Source organism: Microtus pennsylvanicus, chromosome 9, assembly GCF_037038515.1.
Source record: "Microtus pennsylvanicus isolate mMicPen1 chromosome 9, mMicPen1.hap1, whole genome shotgun sequence".
Lineage (NCBI taxonomy): Eukaryota > Metazoa > Chordata > Mammalia > Rodentia > Cricetidae > Microtus > Microtus pennsylvanicus.
In genome coordinates this window covers 76887154-76902665 of record NC_134587.1, presented here as the reverse complement: position 1 = coordinate 76902665, position 15512 = coordinate 76887154, and positions in this window count along the sequence as shown.

Genomic DNA, 15512 nt, shown 5'->3' with positions numbered 1-15512 from the left:
TTAGTGGTGGCACCGCCCACAGTGGGCAATGCCTTCCTATGTCAATTGCCAATCAAGAAAAAGACTCAGGTAGGTCCACAGACCTGTCTGAGGCATTTTTCCCATTGAGACTCCCTCAAGTACCTGTGGGCTATTTCAAGCTGAAGCTAACAAGGAGACACTGTGCCTCCCTTTCTGTTTGTCTCATAAATCTTTCTAAAATGTTCTGCTGCACTTCTATCACAGAAGCCTGCATTTCTTATCACAGAAGGCGTTTAGACCTTCCAGTATGGGCTCCTTATATTTTACATCTTCCCCAGGTTGGTAACTATCCCTGCTTTATGTGTGTCAATCTCCTACTTTTGTCCCCAGAAAGTAGTCCATCAAGCTTGGTCTCTTCTAATTTTTAAGACCTGACTTTGATCCCAACTTACCCTGACTCTGACGATGTCTTCCGATGTTTTCTGTGCCCACTGGACCCTTGATTGGTGCCACGGAGGTTCATATCCACATATTCATAGGCTCTTACATATCGTGTCCTCAGACTCTATCATACAGCGTATAGTTGAGAACAGGCATGGTGAAATATACCCTTATGGTCGGTACCTCTTCCTGAACCAAATCCCGATTACTCCGAGGAAAGAGTGGCTTTCCATTTTCTTGTTCCTATGAACTCTGACTCTCAGAGTCAGAAATATTTAATCCCTATCAATACTTGGCTTTCCCTCTAAATGCCAGAAAAAGCAAACAAATGCTGAATTCATTCTAGTCTGTCTCTGCATTGCTAATTTTAAACACCCTCCAAGTATCTTGACCTTGGTCATTCATTGCTTCCCTTCTGTTTTGGAACAATAATCCAACTTTTTTGGTTTGCACAAATCCTTTTTTAAAAGAGTTTTAGAAGGAAACTTTTTCCATTGCATACCTTCATTTTTGTTTGCCTCTCTAGAGACCCACCTGCCCCTGCCTCTTGAGTGATTAAAAGTGTGAGCCACCACACCTGGCTCCATTGCACAGTTAAAGCACATTAAATTTCCCAGGTTTGATCTTGTCGGTAGATAGCATGAGTACTCATATGTTAAATAGGTGTCATTTATGTCTGATGGGTTCTAAGTGCTATAGAAATTAATTCTATTATCCACAGAAATGCATAGAGAGGGGCTGGAGAAATGACTTAGTGGTTAAGAGTACCTACTGCCCTTGCAGAGAGCCTGAGCTCACTTGTCAGCAACCAGCTCTGAGGAATCTGACGCCCTCTTCTGGCCTTCATGGGCAACTGTAGTCACATGCATGAGTGTACATACATTTTCAAAAAAAAAACAAACCAGCCCTAAAGATGAATAAAGATTTTTAAAGTGTATCTTTTTCTTTCTTAAGTTACATAGTTATCTCAACTACTCCATCAAGATTTTCTAATACAATAAAACCACTGAAAATGCCAATGTTGGACCTAAAAATTCGATGCAAATGTAGAGTTGTATTAGTGCAAATGAAGGAAGATTGCTTTGCCTCATGCTGTCCTACAGGATAAAAGCAGTGACCGCTGCCTGCTTAGGAAGCCCCCAGGGCAGTCACTGTACTCTCACTTTTACTGTGGTGCTCAGCCCCTGTGTGGGGAAAGGTGGCCTGGGCGGGAGAGCAGGAGCCGTTCCCACTGGACCAACAGATCTCGTCCTTGTATTTCTGTGTTACAAAGCCGTGGAGGTATTTTAAATATTTGATATTAAATGTAAACTGTGGAGTGCTCCTTTGTGTGTGGGGGGGGGCGTCAGGGCATTAGACCCAGGGTCTCATGTGTGACACCAGTCAAAGATTCTACCACAGAGCCACATTCATGAAAGAGCACCTAGTAGTCTGTTTAATTTTTAAAGCTTGTGTCCATATCAGTGTGAATGCATCTGTATGTAAAGAGGAGAAGGAATGGGAATAACTTTTAGGACAGTTTTATCAGTTTCTTAAATCCCATGCCAAAGACTACATTGTGTTCTGTCTTCAAAACTGAGTTTTAAAGTCACCAGTTAATAATGATTAGCTTCTTGGTCTTTTATTATTGGAAACGCTTGTTGTAGGTTATATGACTGTTAGAAGTATATGTAAATTAGAATGATACATTCTCAGGTTTGGGAATGTAAGCTTAAAGGGTCTTACCAAGACTTAGTGCCTATTAGTTGGTCCTTAGGGAAACTCTAATCCAGTGTATTCAAGAATTGGGATAGTCCAACCTGTTACTTTCAAAACACATTTGTACAGATACAGTATTTTTATATAATTTACGCTTTAGATTATTTTTATTAGACTGCATACTCCTGACTTTATATATGTCAAATATCTATTATAGAATAAAATGAAGTATAGTAAGTCAACCAAATCAAACTAATTTTGTCAGAAAATGGTTTGTGAATAAAATATGCTAATGGATTCTGAAGAATATGAAATCCATCAAGAAACAATGTAGTCTGATGAAAAAGTTATACAAAGGAGTCGAAGAAATGGCCCAGTGGTTAGGAGCACTTGCTGCTTTTCCAGGGGACCTGGTTTTGAGCCTCAGGATCCACATGGTGGTTTATAACTACCCATAACTCCAGTTCCAGTGGGACCCACTGTGCTCTTCTGACCTCCTAAGGTACTAGGGACTCATGGACACATACATACATGCAAACAAAACACCTCAAATTTTAAAAATGATATTATAGAAAGCAGTGAGGATTTAAACTCTGGTAGATTTACCAGACAAGACTCAGTGTTTCCTCTAAGTTGTAACAAGTCAGTGCTTTGTATGAAATGGTCATCTCCTAAGCAGGTTAGGTGGGTACAAGGTGAGATGTTTTGAACTGAGATGTTTGGTAGCGTTAGGAAGTAAATGCAAACTGCTTTACTAAAGCATCAGATGCTGTCTGCTGCTAAAAAAAACTGGTCTGGAAGCTGGCGTCTAATTTGTTTTTCTGCTGGTAGATCGTAGTAATAATTTTATAAGATTTAAGTAAACTGTTACTTGTGAAGATAATTATCTTACAGTATAATTCAGAGACATTTTGTGTACAGATTTTATTCAGTTCATCATGAAAATTTTGATAGTCTATAAAAATATTTCATGCTACAATAAAAATAATAAACTACCAGAATATAGTTTTGATGGCCCAAAGTTACTATTTTATTTATTGTCCTAAGAATAATTTTTCTGTTTTATTTTTATTCTTTGAGGATTTTATACATGTGTACAATGTATTTTGATCTTATTCACCTGAAAACTACCCTACTGCCTCAGCCCCTCCCAGTTCCCATCTCTTAAGATTTTTTTTGTTAATTACCAGGTTCAGTTTGTGCTACCCAAATACATGTGGGTGTGGGACCATTAGGAATAAGTTTTGGTTTTGTTTTTTAAAACCTAACATTAGTTGTGCCTTTAGTGTGCTGGACATTGTCCTAAATGCTTTTATTACTATTGAATCTTATAAATATTCTGGTGGGTTGCATGAAGTCTGGCAGTCAGAGGAGAGTTTGAGGGAGCCAGTTCTCTCCCTGTGATGCAGAAGTCACAAACTAATCCCACACTAGTTCAGAATTATGAGTAATAAAGGGTTATTTATTCAAGGGAGACTTACAGATCACTGTCCTAGATAACAGTCCTCTGTATGAACGGGGAACAGGAGCAGAGTCTAGCAGCCCCAAGCAAGATAGCAGGCTCATGTTGTACAGTTGCATTTATAGTTTAAGAGACCATGCCCAAGTGGACTGGTATCTTAAAGGCTATTGGCTGAAGGAGTGGAAGGAGCGCCCACAGCACCATATCTTAAAGGGTATTGGCTGAAGGAACAGATGGAGCTCCTACAGCATCCCTGCCCCATATGGGACCCGGAGATGAAACGCAGGTCACCAGGCTTGGTAACAAGTGTCTTTGCCTTCTGAACCAGCTCAGTGACCTTGGTCAGTTTTTAAACAATTGACAGGTTTAGGTTTTGCTACCTGGCTGGTGGAACTGTGTGTGTGTGTGTGTGTGTGTGTGTGTGTGTGTGTGTGTGTGTGTGTGTGTGCGCGCGTGCGCGCGCGCGTGTGTGCAGTGTGTCAGAGCCCTTGAACTTGGTTACTGGGAACCAAACTCAGGTCCTCTGAAAAACAGCAAGCATCCAGCTCCTGAGCCATCTCTCCAATCCCAGATTTTTATTCTTGAGACAGTTATTAAAAAATCATATTCTCTGTCACATTTTTGCATGGCCCTACTAGTTAAAGTCACTTATTCCAAGGCTTGATTCTAGTACCAGGTTTGAGGAGACATTTACTACCTACTGTTCAGAGGAGACGAAATAAAACACTAGACGTTCTCAGCCTTCCTAACACTGCGACCCTTTAATACAGTTCCTCATGCCGTGGTGCCCCCAACAATAAAGAGCTAGTTCCAGGACAGTCTCCAAAGCTACAGAGAAACCCTGTCTCAAAAAACCAAAAAAGAAAAAAACAAATTCTGTTATTGCTACTTCATGCCTTAGTTAGGGTTCCTATTGCTGTGAAGAGATACCATGACTACAGCAACTGTTAAGGAAAACATTTAATTGGGGCTGGCTTACAGCTTCAGAGGTTCAGTCGGTTATCATCGTGGTGGGACATGATGGCATGCAAGCAGACATGGTGCTGGGGTCTAGAGCTCTACATCTTGATCCACAAGCAGCAGGAGTCTGTCCCACTGGGCTTATATTGAGCATATATGAGACCTCAAAGTCTGACTCCACAGTGACACACTTCCTCCAAATACTGTCACTCCCTATGGCCACGCATTCAAACACATAAGTCCATGGGGTCATACCTATTCAAACCATACTTCATAACTAATTTTGCTACTGTTATGAATCATAACATAAGTATCCGTGTTTCCTGATGGTCTTGGGTGATCCCTGTGAGTCATTTGACCCCGAAGGAGTCACCACCTCAGGTTAAAAACTGCCGCGTTAGAGCTTCGCAAGGCAGAGATCTCTACAGTGGAGAAAGCCAGAGTGTTCCATGCATGCAGCCTGGACTTCCCTAGGCTTGTGTCCTCACCGTACTCATTTCTTCTGGTGGTGATGCTCATGGTTTATCTTGCACCTTTTGGCAACACTTTCTAAAATCAATCACTTGCCCCTGCCTCTGACATTCTGGAAATTTCTCCGCCAGCACCCAGGATAGTTCTCTGGTGTCCCCAGCACCTTGGAAGTACATTAAGAAACAAGTCATGCTTATTCCCTGGTCCCTTTCTCCCAGCAGCAAGCACAGCCAAGGCAGGGCTGGCTCCCACCACTCCTGCCCCAACCTGCCAGCTCCCTTGCTCTTTGCAAAAGCTGGCGCTTCCCTTTCCACGCATGGAATGCCTAGGTGTGAGTCCACTTTGTACCTAGACGGAAAGCTCGTCAACTACTGAAGCTGGAGGCGGTGTCTTTCCGAGAGCTAAACCTGAACCTGCTTTCCTTAGCCTGTGCTCGAGTGCTGGCTCTTCATTGCCCCGGTACACAACCTAGAGTCTGTGCGAGGCTCCGGACCAGCTTGCAGGGAAATGCTTCGTTGCTCTCCTCTGTTGTGGTGACTTGTGTTTTCTCTTGCTCTGTGTTTAAGTTTATCTCCTCATCTTTATTTATTTATTTATTTATTTATTTATTTATTTATTTATTTATTTATTTGAGGCTTGTTATGTAGCCGAGGTTGTCCTTAAACACTTTGTGACCTCACATTCATGCTGATCTTCCTGCTATGGCTCCCCAAGTGTGAATCACTTCTTTAGGCTTCTAGTTCTTGAATGATCTTGAATGGGAAGGGATGCATAATTCTGATTAGTGGATTTTTTTTTTACTTTACCAGTAACATGCAATGATAACTGTATGCTTATATTCAACTAGGGACTACTTGCTAGGTATCTTATTCTCATTGAGACAGTAAGGCAGGAAGGCACAATGAAAAGCAGGTTTCAAGAGATAAAGAGCAACACAGTGTTTAAGAGCATGACATTGGGGTCAGGCCCGCGTTTTGATCTGGATTCCGACACCAGTGGCGTGGCCTCAACAGGTTACTTAATCTTTCCGAACTCTCTGCTTTCCTGCAGAACTTAATAGGGTTATTGTGGGAGCTGAGTGAGCTAATGTCTGAATCATGCCCAGGGAATGATTGCTTGGTTTAACGAGAGGATCTCAGAGTAGGACACGAGCAAACTGCTTCAGAACTCACTGTGGTACTAAAGGCTATCCCAAATAGCACAGCATACTAGATTCAGGGTTGAATCTAGAGTTCCTTAAGTTCTCTGTGAGAGTGGATGATCACGGATTCTGGAGTGGAGTCCAGTGTATTGACAAAGTCAGGTTGACTCGCAGTGGAAATAAGGGGATGGTGAGGGGCAGGAAGGAAGCCACTGGGCAGGGTAGCAGATGCACCTGCATCTATCCAGTAGAAGCAAAGATCCTGCTGGCTCCTTCCCCAGCAGATTTAGTGACCAGATAACCACCAGGTGGTGGCGATAAGGTGATCACAGTCATAGTGCTAAGTACTCCTAGGACTTTAGGAGGGACAGAAGCAATGATCAATAGATCAGAATGTCAGCCGGGCAACTTCAGAGTAGAAATGCAAACTAAATCTTGAGGAACACACTAATAAGCACTAGAAAAAACAGGATAATAGTTTGCCATGTAGCTAAAATACCATTTTGATGAAATTGAAACATAGGAATATAAGCACAGCTGAATTCTCTATACAGTATTTTCCCAGGGGCTTCTAGCCTGCCTGCCTCGAGAGGGCATAGACTCTGAACCTGTCAGGACTCTCAGCCTGGCTCACACCTGCGTCATCTGCTTGGCTGACATGGAGCCAGAGTCTCTGGTGAGACCTGTTCTTGAACTCTGGCCTTGGAGTCTGAGCCATGAAGCCTTTATGAGTTAGGAACATTAGCTCCAGCTGTGAGCTGGCTTCCCACACTTCTCCTACACTGGTTCTGCAGCCAGCGCTCTGAGGAGCACGTTCCCGCTCATGTACATTGGCAGTAAAATGAGTTGTTCGTGGCCCTGTAGTAAGGATCCTCTGCAAGCAGTAGAAGCCTTGAAGGGCAACCTCTCCCGAGTCTCAATGGAAAGATTCACTGATACCCTCCAGTGGCTCCTGTCTAATTTATTGTGAGAACCTCTAGAGGAATTTTATGTCAGAATTCCCGGCAGGGCGGGGATTAGGTCTGATCTAAAACAAGAGTCGGGTCTGGAACGTGAGTTTGCGTGGGCAGCCTCTAGCCGCTGCAGCTGATAGGATCTGGCCAGTCGGATTCTTTCCCCTGACAGTCGGTACTGAAAGACTCCAGGCATGCACACAGCACATCTTTAGAGGAAATGATGGGTGTTGCTCTCTGAGTGACAGTGACATTTCTCCTTGCCGACAGGCAGTAAATGCCTGTGAACAGACGGGGAAAAAAGCAGTCCATGGTCAAAAGGAGAGACAGGCTGTGGCAGAGATACCTGGACGAGCTGGCCGCATTGCCTCTCCTGGCGTCCATGACGTGTTTTTTTATTCTGTGACAAATTCCCTCTGTAGCTACAACCAGCACAAGCTGGTTTCCGTTACTTGTGGTTAAGGGGCCATCTACGCTTAGCTTTAATAAAGCAACTCCCATGAAGAACAGAAGCAGCATCTACTCTAAACACTTGATGGTAGGGAATAGCAGCTCTCTTCCCAAGCGAGCCCGGAAATGGTCTCCCGCTCAGGAGATGTGAAACCCAAATCCTCTCATTGTTGAGTAGTTTATTCAACTCTTAGCTTGGTATAAAGAGCAGCCCGTTGCTAAAAAAGGAATTGAAGACACCATATTGGTGGGAAGAAATTAAAAGAGGCGGCAGAAGTTACATACACACACATAAGTGAGGCCCAAATCAGCCTCCCCACAGGGAAAGGAAACAGCCAATTCTGTGGCGATGATGAGTTCGGAGGCAGAGCCAACTTCACTCATGCAGATCTCAATATGTACCTGCTGTCTCTCCCTCCGAATCAGCCCGAGGCTGGCAGAGGGCTCAAAACTGAGCTGTGCTTTTTGATTGGTTGGGTTTAGCATATGGCAAAAAAAAAAATCAACACTGTCTAAGAAACAAAGCACATCTGTTCCCGGGTGCAAAGTGGCAAGTGACTGCCCCATAGAGGGTGATCTTTGTCAACCTGGCTACCCCTCGTGTCTTCCCACGCAGGGCACTTTAATATCCTACTCTTGCAAAAGAAACATACCATGTGCAAGCCCCTGCCCACTGTCACACACCTGAAACCCTAACGGAGACACTCATCCAGCTGCAGGGCTGAGACTTTGTGGGGGCATCTTCCAGCTGTGCGCAGGTGGTAGCTGCTTCTTCCTCTTATAACCTGGAGGCCAGAAAGGGCACTTGCGTCACCCAGCCCTTCCTAGCTTGTTCCTGTGGCCACACGGTGGCCCTGAGCCCAGGCAGCCAGCTAGCTGGCAGATGACTGAAGAGAGATGGGAAACAAACGGAGCAGTTCTGAGACAGAAAAAGTAACCCAGGCTGCCATGTTGGCTTCATCATGTCACTGTGTCCCAGACCATAGGCTTTTGACGTGGCTTCTGTGAATGGAACGCAGGTTGTTGGATTTGCGTGGTTAGTGTCTTTACCTGCTGATCCACCTCCCGAGCCAGCAAGGTGTGTGATTTTCTTAAATTCTGTGCCCCAGCTGAGCCCCAGGAGACACTTTTCCGGCTTGTTCACTTCTAAAGCGAAGGAGAGCACCCTGAAAGGAAGCACTTTATATAGCAGCGGAACACTGAGCCTCACAAAGGCCTATTGAATTTCCTACATCAAAAGGGAGATTTCGCCAGAGAGATAACCTGGGTGTTGAGAGTTGGCAAGGGAAGAGAGGAGGAGAGGTAACCATCTTCAGCATGTGTCAGCAAACACAGCCTGTGAAGTGCCCGTGTTGGCTGATTCATGCGGCCTGGGTGAGTTCTGGATCCGCTCTCAGGCAGGATCACTCACTGTTGCCTTGGTAACCTGCTCCACCTCCCGTGATTCTCATTAGTAAAATAGAGCTCCCAATGTGTCCCTCACAAGGATGTTTTAAAGATAAACGGGCCAGGAAGTAAAGACAGACAATAAATAGGTAGAAGATAGATAATAGATAACAGATAGATGATAGATAGTGCGCTGGTAGGCAGTGGATGATGAATAGAGAGATGAGAGGTAAGTGGATAGGTTTGTGTGTGCCTGGGATGCCAGAGGGCTCAAAAAATACAGCTGGTCTCACTTCAGCATAACGTTTTCTAACTTCTAAGAGCCTTGTCTCCTTATCTGTTCGTGCTTGGAACCTGACCCAGCTAACTGCCCAGCTCCCAGAGGGTAGGGCACAGCAGTCAATTATGCTGCTTAGAATACACGCGAGACATTGTCATTCAAGCAGGTCAGGGTTCCAGAAGGAAGAGAAGCCTAGATTCTCAGCCGTAGGACTTGCTGCTGGGTGGGAATCTACAGAGCAGTGGGACACTGTGGGAGGCCGGTGAAGGTGTCATTCCGTCAGTGACCTCACCTCTGTGTCCGGCCTGGTGCACTTGGTTCTGATGCTGCACTTAAATAATCTGTAGATGCGGCTTCTTTTCTTGGGGCTTTAGAATGGCAGACATTTCCGCTGAGGGTAGCCTACTATGGCTATGGGAGGAACTCTATGTTTCTGGCTAAACTGTCACTTTAAGTGCATGAGATAGCTCAATGGTGGGATTCCCTTCCACGGGGAATGCAGAGTACTGTGAGCTTTCTGTCTAGGGCGAGTCTCCCTCTTGGCTCTGCCTGGCGCCCTTCTTTCAGTTTGTATACTTGGTTAAATTTTTCTTTTTGAGTGTTCTGTTCAGCTACACATGCTCTGTGTGAATTTGAATGATCCCTCCTTTCTCCCACGACTGATGTAGATCGTGAGAATTTTTAGCCATTTTTTACCGTTATTGCTCAGAATTCTAGCTGTAAATGCAGTCATTTTCTGGCCATTGAAAGAGCCAATGCCGCAATGATCGAGAACCCAGGCTCACTAAATAAATGGCCTTCTGCTAAATAAGGACACAGCAGCCTTCATCCGGTAGGGTTAGAATGAGAAATGAGAGATTAATGTTTGCAAAGGACTTCAAACGGTGCCTAATGAATAGTAGCCACCACTACTGCATCGACCCCCATTTAAGCTGGCTTTTATTGCACTGGCCTCTGTTCCGGGAGCAGACTTGGAGCTTGTCGGGAGAAGGGGGGATGTTCTCTTAAAAGCTTGAGCTACTGCCTGCTACACTTGTTGGCAAAGATTTGTCTCTGACTTCTGCAGCTACGCTTTCTTCCGTGTTAGATGGCGAGAGGGAGATTATAGACAGCCCCTTCTGGGAAAGCTCTTCATCTTGCTTCCTTGCACTGCACCAAGCATCTCCCTTCTTCCCACAGCCTTGCTGCCCTCTATGTGTTGCAGCCACGGATATCTCTGCCATTTTGCAGTACTGAGTCTGTGATGGATGGCTAGCAACCACACTTCATAAATTATAGAGTGAAGTTTTCATTTATTAGTTAATATTTGATGAGTATCACGAACACTCCACTATTTGTACTGTTTATTTAAGCCAAATTATTTTTATAAGATTCAACGATTGCTACTTCTTTTCATTTGAAAAAGTATTTTGTTTGTTTGCTCGCTTTGAGTCAAGGTCTTGCCATGAAGCCCAGGCTGGCCTTGAACTAATAAGCTTCCTCCCTCTGTCTTATGAGTGAGCACTCCTGCACTCAGCTCCATAAAACAATTGTAAATGATACTTGTTTAGTAGAGTAAGAGCAGTACGTGGGACGTTCTGGACTATCAGAATGTGGACTTGAAGGGCTAGCTGATTCAGGATGATAAGTCAGAGGGTGTGTGACATTGTGACCACTGAGGAAAGATTTGTCTCACTGTTCTGGCTCTTTGGAATATAAACAAGAGGGCCATGGGCCTTACCCTTGATGTTTACTGTGAGCAGTTTGATGTCCTGGACCTGGAAGTGTGGCGTATTCTTAGGAATAAGAATTACAGGAGCAGCATTTTCATCCCAGGTCGTTACTCTTTATACAATGACAAAATAAGGAGCTGAGAAGATGTCCCAGTGGTTAGGAGCCCCTGCTGCTCTTGGGGAAGACCAGGGTTCAGTCCCAGCACCCACATGGTGGCTTCACAACCATCCATAATTCTAGTTTCAGGGACTCTGATGCTTTCTTCTGACCTCTGCAGGCACCAGGTATACATGGAGGCAAAATGTTCACACACATAAAATAAATAAATCTAAAGATATTTAAAATTACAAAATGGTAGTCCAAGATCCCCTTTGTGCAGTTCCTCTGTAGAAGTGAACATAATTCTGTCCATAGTTTGCACATATTTGAAATTGTTAACTGAAAAAAAATCTATGATTCTTTAATCTAAAGAACTAATGAAGAAAATAGCTTGTTCAGTTTTAAAAAGAAAAAAAGAAATTGTTGCCTATAATCCTATTACCTGTAGAGTGGAGTATGAAAGGCTTGAGTTTGAGGCCAGACTGTATCTAATAGCAAGACGCTTCCCAAGTTGAAACAAATCCCTCAGTTGCAAGAGGGTGGAGGAACGTGGAAGCTATTGGGCCAAGTGTCATAAGGCACAAGGTCACATCCAAAGAGTCACAGTCACATAAACAGAGAGAAGGATGATGGGGAGGAGGTGGGACGGGAGAAGGGGAAGTGAGAAGTGTTAGTCGGAGGGTGCAGGCTGCATCCCAGGTTGGGTTTTGCAGAGCTAGCTTATCACATTGTGACAGTCCTTAATAACTGCGTTGTATACTTGAAATCTGCAGCGACTAGATTGCAAGTGTTCGCATACAGCGAGAATCACAGCCGTTGAGATGACATATGCTAAGTAGCTTGATTGTGGCAACTCGTGCTACAAATGAAGACATCATGCTGTACGCTCCAAATATGTGTGGTTTTCTTTTCATTATACCTTAACAAAGCTGAAAAACGTGATATGAAATAGAAACTGATAAATACTCCCGTGCTGATGTACTATGAAAATCTCTCTCTTTCAGAAACTCTTATGTAAATGTGTGGATTTGGGAAACAGAGAGAAATGTTTTGAAATGAAGAATCACTCATTATATCGTTGCCCAAACAGTATGAGCGTCTGATTTCTGTTTTGAGTTGGAAATTAGTGAATTAGTGTTTGTAAGCGTGTACTGTTTCAAAAATAACAAAATGGCAGGGCTTGCTTTTTTTTTTTTTCATCTGTGCTCTTCGTGACAAGGTGGAGAGGTAGACCGTCCACTGTCTCTGGAAGGCTGATCCTTGGGAAAGCTCGAAGCTGGAGAGTGGACAATCCTGGATTAGTCCTGTATCTTTAAGTTCAAATTTGACATGCTTGTCAAGCACAGAGGAGATACTGTCGGACTCATTTATTTGACCTTTCCCAAGAAGCCAAACAAATGTCGACACTAAAAACAAAACAAATACTGCCCTGGATTGGAGGCAAGACGGAGTGGGGCTAAGTAGGAGGAACCATGAAGAGAAGTCGGGAAGGAGTCTGGGTTTGAGGCCAGCCTGGGCTAAGTGGTAGCATAATGAGTTCAAGGCCAGCCTGGGCTAAGTAATAAGACTTTTTTTTTAAAAAAAGGATAGTTTAAAAATATATGTGGTTGGCACAAGCATGGATAGCCAGCACTTGGGAGGTAAAGTGGGAAGTTAATGGGTTTGAGCCTTTGTGTCAAAGAACACCACCACCAACAAAGCAAAAAAAAACACCGTTCCAAAAGATTTTCAGATGTGAAGAGACACAAGGCCATGTTTTTAATCAAGGAAAATTAAATAAAAGGGAAAACCTCGGTGTCCCTGGAGATAAAAATGGCCAAAGTGTGATGCAGTCACAGATCAACTATTCAAATGTGCAAAGGCCGTGAACTGAGAATTCGATCACATGAACTGTACATGTCTAAATGCGCTATTGTGGAATTAACCCGTTATCAAAGAGTACATATTGCAAATTTCTAGTTACGTCACAGTTAAATTAAGGACATCAGCACTAAGCCATGATGTTGGAGGTCTTCTCTGAGAAGAGATGATTGGGATAAAGGCATGATTGGGCTGGAAGTCACACTGCTGGGGTGGGGGCTGGAAGTCACACTGCTGGGGTGGGGGCTGGAAGTCACACTGCTGGGGTGGGGGCTGGAAGTCACACTGCTGGGGTGGGGGCTGGAAGTCACACTGCTGGGGTGGGTGACTAGAAAAGAGGATGTGTGGTGTTGGGGGCGGTGACAAGGCTTTGGGATAAACTTCTATTTATTGACCTTCATTGTGGTTCTATATTTCTCATGTTATTACTGTACATTTTTATTTTGCATATTCCCTCTTGTGTGGGCTCGATTTTACCATTGAAAGGTTAAAACAAAACCATAGAATTCCCCTTGATGGTTCAAGACCAAAAAAAAAAAAAATCAGAGCTCATTAGAGAGATCCAAGGGCAGAATCCTGCATGGTTCTATTTTTAAACTAATAAATAAACAAGACAGAAGGCCTGGTTAGATGCCCCAGTGCTAACTTCCCACAGTTTTATTACCAAAACACAGGTCATCCTCTTTCCCTGAAATGTTACAGAAGCAAAACACAGAAATTAGCTTTTGTATCTTCTTAGACTCAACGAAGATTAAACTTATGGCTGTACTCAAATCACACCATGGAATTCTGTTTGATTTAAAGAAGAATATTTGACAGGTTGGGCATGGTGGTTCGTACCTGTAATCTGAGTGCTTGGAAGACGGAGGCAAGAGAATTCTGGATTTGAAATCAGCTATCTGGGGCTATCTATCACTAACAAGCATGCATAAACAAGTAAATAAAATAGAATACATGATATCTAGTCATGAAAAGCTTCAAAATGTGTCTTCCTGGAAACACTTAGCTATAAAATTGAGCCTTTGGGCCGTTTTTGGTTTTGAAATCTCCGTGTTTGCAACTATACTTTTGTGTGCTTGTGAGACTTTAAAATCAAGCAGACAGTCTTAATTTGACAAGTCACAGGAGCCAGGGAAACATGCTTTTCCATACAGTTGCTCAGCATGTCTTGGTCTGGATGGCATGCGGCCCAGTGGTAGACGGCTTGCCTCGCATGTGTGAGTCCACATGTTCCATTTCATTACACAGAAAGAGCTGGGGCAGGGGACTGTCTGTTTTTCTGGAGAGAGATGCTTTCCTGATTTTATTCATGAACAGACTCAAGCATGTATGCAGGTCTCTGAAGACCGTAAAATGCCCTGGAGTCATTGTAAGCTGAATTTGATTGAGAAGACACTAAATCAAAACTCAGAAGGCATTTGTTAGGTAATTTACATTGACAGAATCTTTTGGACCGGTAGGTAATATGGTAGGAGCTTTGAAAGAATCACTGCTGTTTCTTTCTTTTAAAACCAAAAAGTGTGATTGTGTGTGTGTGTTTGTAAGCACATGACGATATATGTGTGTGTATAATAACATGGCATATTACTTGCCTGTGAGAGAATATGTGGAGATCGGAGGTGGTATGGAATATTCTTTTAACTGGGCAAAGATATGTTAAATTTGCTTATGCTGCAGAACGTTACTTTAACTGTGAAAGGTGTGTTGCATTTGTTTCTGCTGCATTTGTTTAATTATGTAAAGATGCGCTGCTGTTTCACCTTGCCTGCCTAAGGCACCTGATTAGTCTAATAAAAAAAAGAGAATGGCTTGGGGGGCTGGAGACATGGCTCAGAGGTTAAGAGCACTGGCTGCTCTTCCAGATGTCCTGAGTTCCATTCCCAGCAACCGTATGGTGGCTCAAAACCATCTGTAATTCAATCTGGTTCCCTCTTCTGGCCTGCAGACAGAACACTTTAATTAATTAATTAATTAAAAAAAAGAGAGAGAGAATGGCCAATAGCTAGGATAGGCAGGGCTGGCAGCCAGAGAGGAGAAAAAACAAGGGAGAAAGGAAGGGAGATGCCCTGGGGCCAGGCAGGCAGCCACCAAAGAGTAGGACATAAAGAAAGAAAGATGAAGAGAAACAGGTTAGTTTAAGTTAAAAGCATAACTTAAATAAGCATAGGATAAGAGTGAGCATTGATAACTAATACGAAGTCTCCATATCATGATTTGGGAGCTAGTCCATGGCCCAAAAGAAGAGGCCTGTTGCAGAGGACAATTTCCTGTGGAGCTGGTTTTCTCCTTCCACCCTTAGGTGGGTTTTGAACTCAGGTTTCCAGGTTTGCAAGGCAAGTGCCTTTAGCCACCGAGCCATCTCACTGACCCTCTGCTGTGTCTGTGCTGTGGCCTCTACAGTGCATCACGGTGGCTCCGCCCACGTGTGCCAACTAGACTGATAATTCAGAGACAGTTCCTTCCGTGCTTCCCCCGGTTTTCCTTTTCTCCCTTGGCTCTTTTGGTTGCCTTTCTGGACCTGGCCCTTGACAGCCCCCACTGCAGCTTATCTGCCGAATATGCCTGACTCCCAGCTTAGGGTCAAGGCTCCTCAGGGTACGTGGGAGGCGTTGGCGCTGCACGTTGTGATGTGCACAG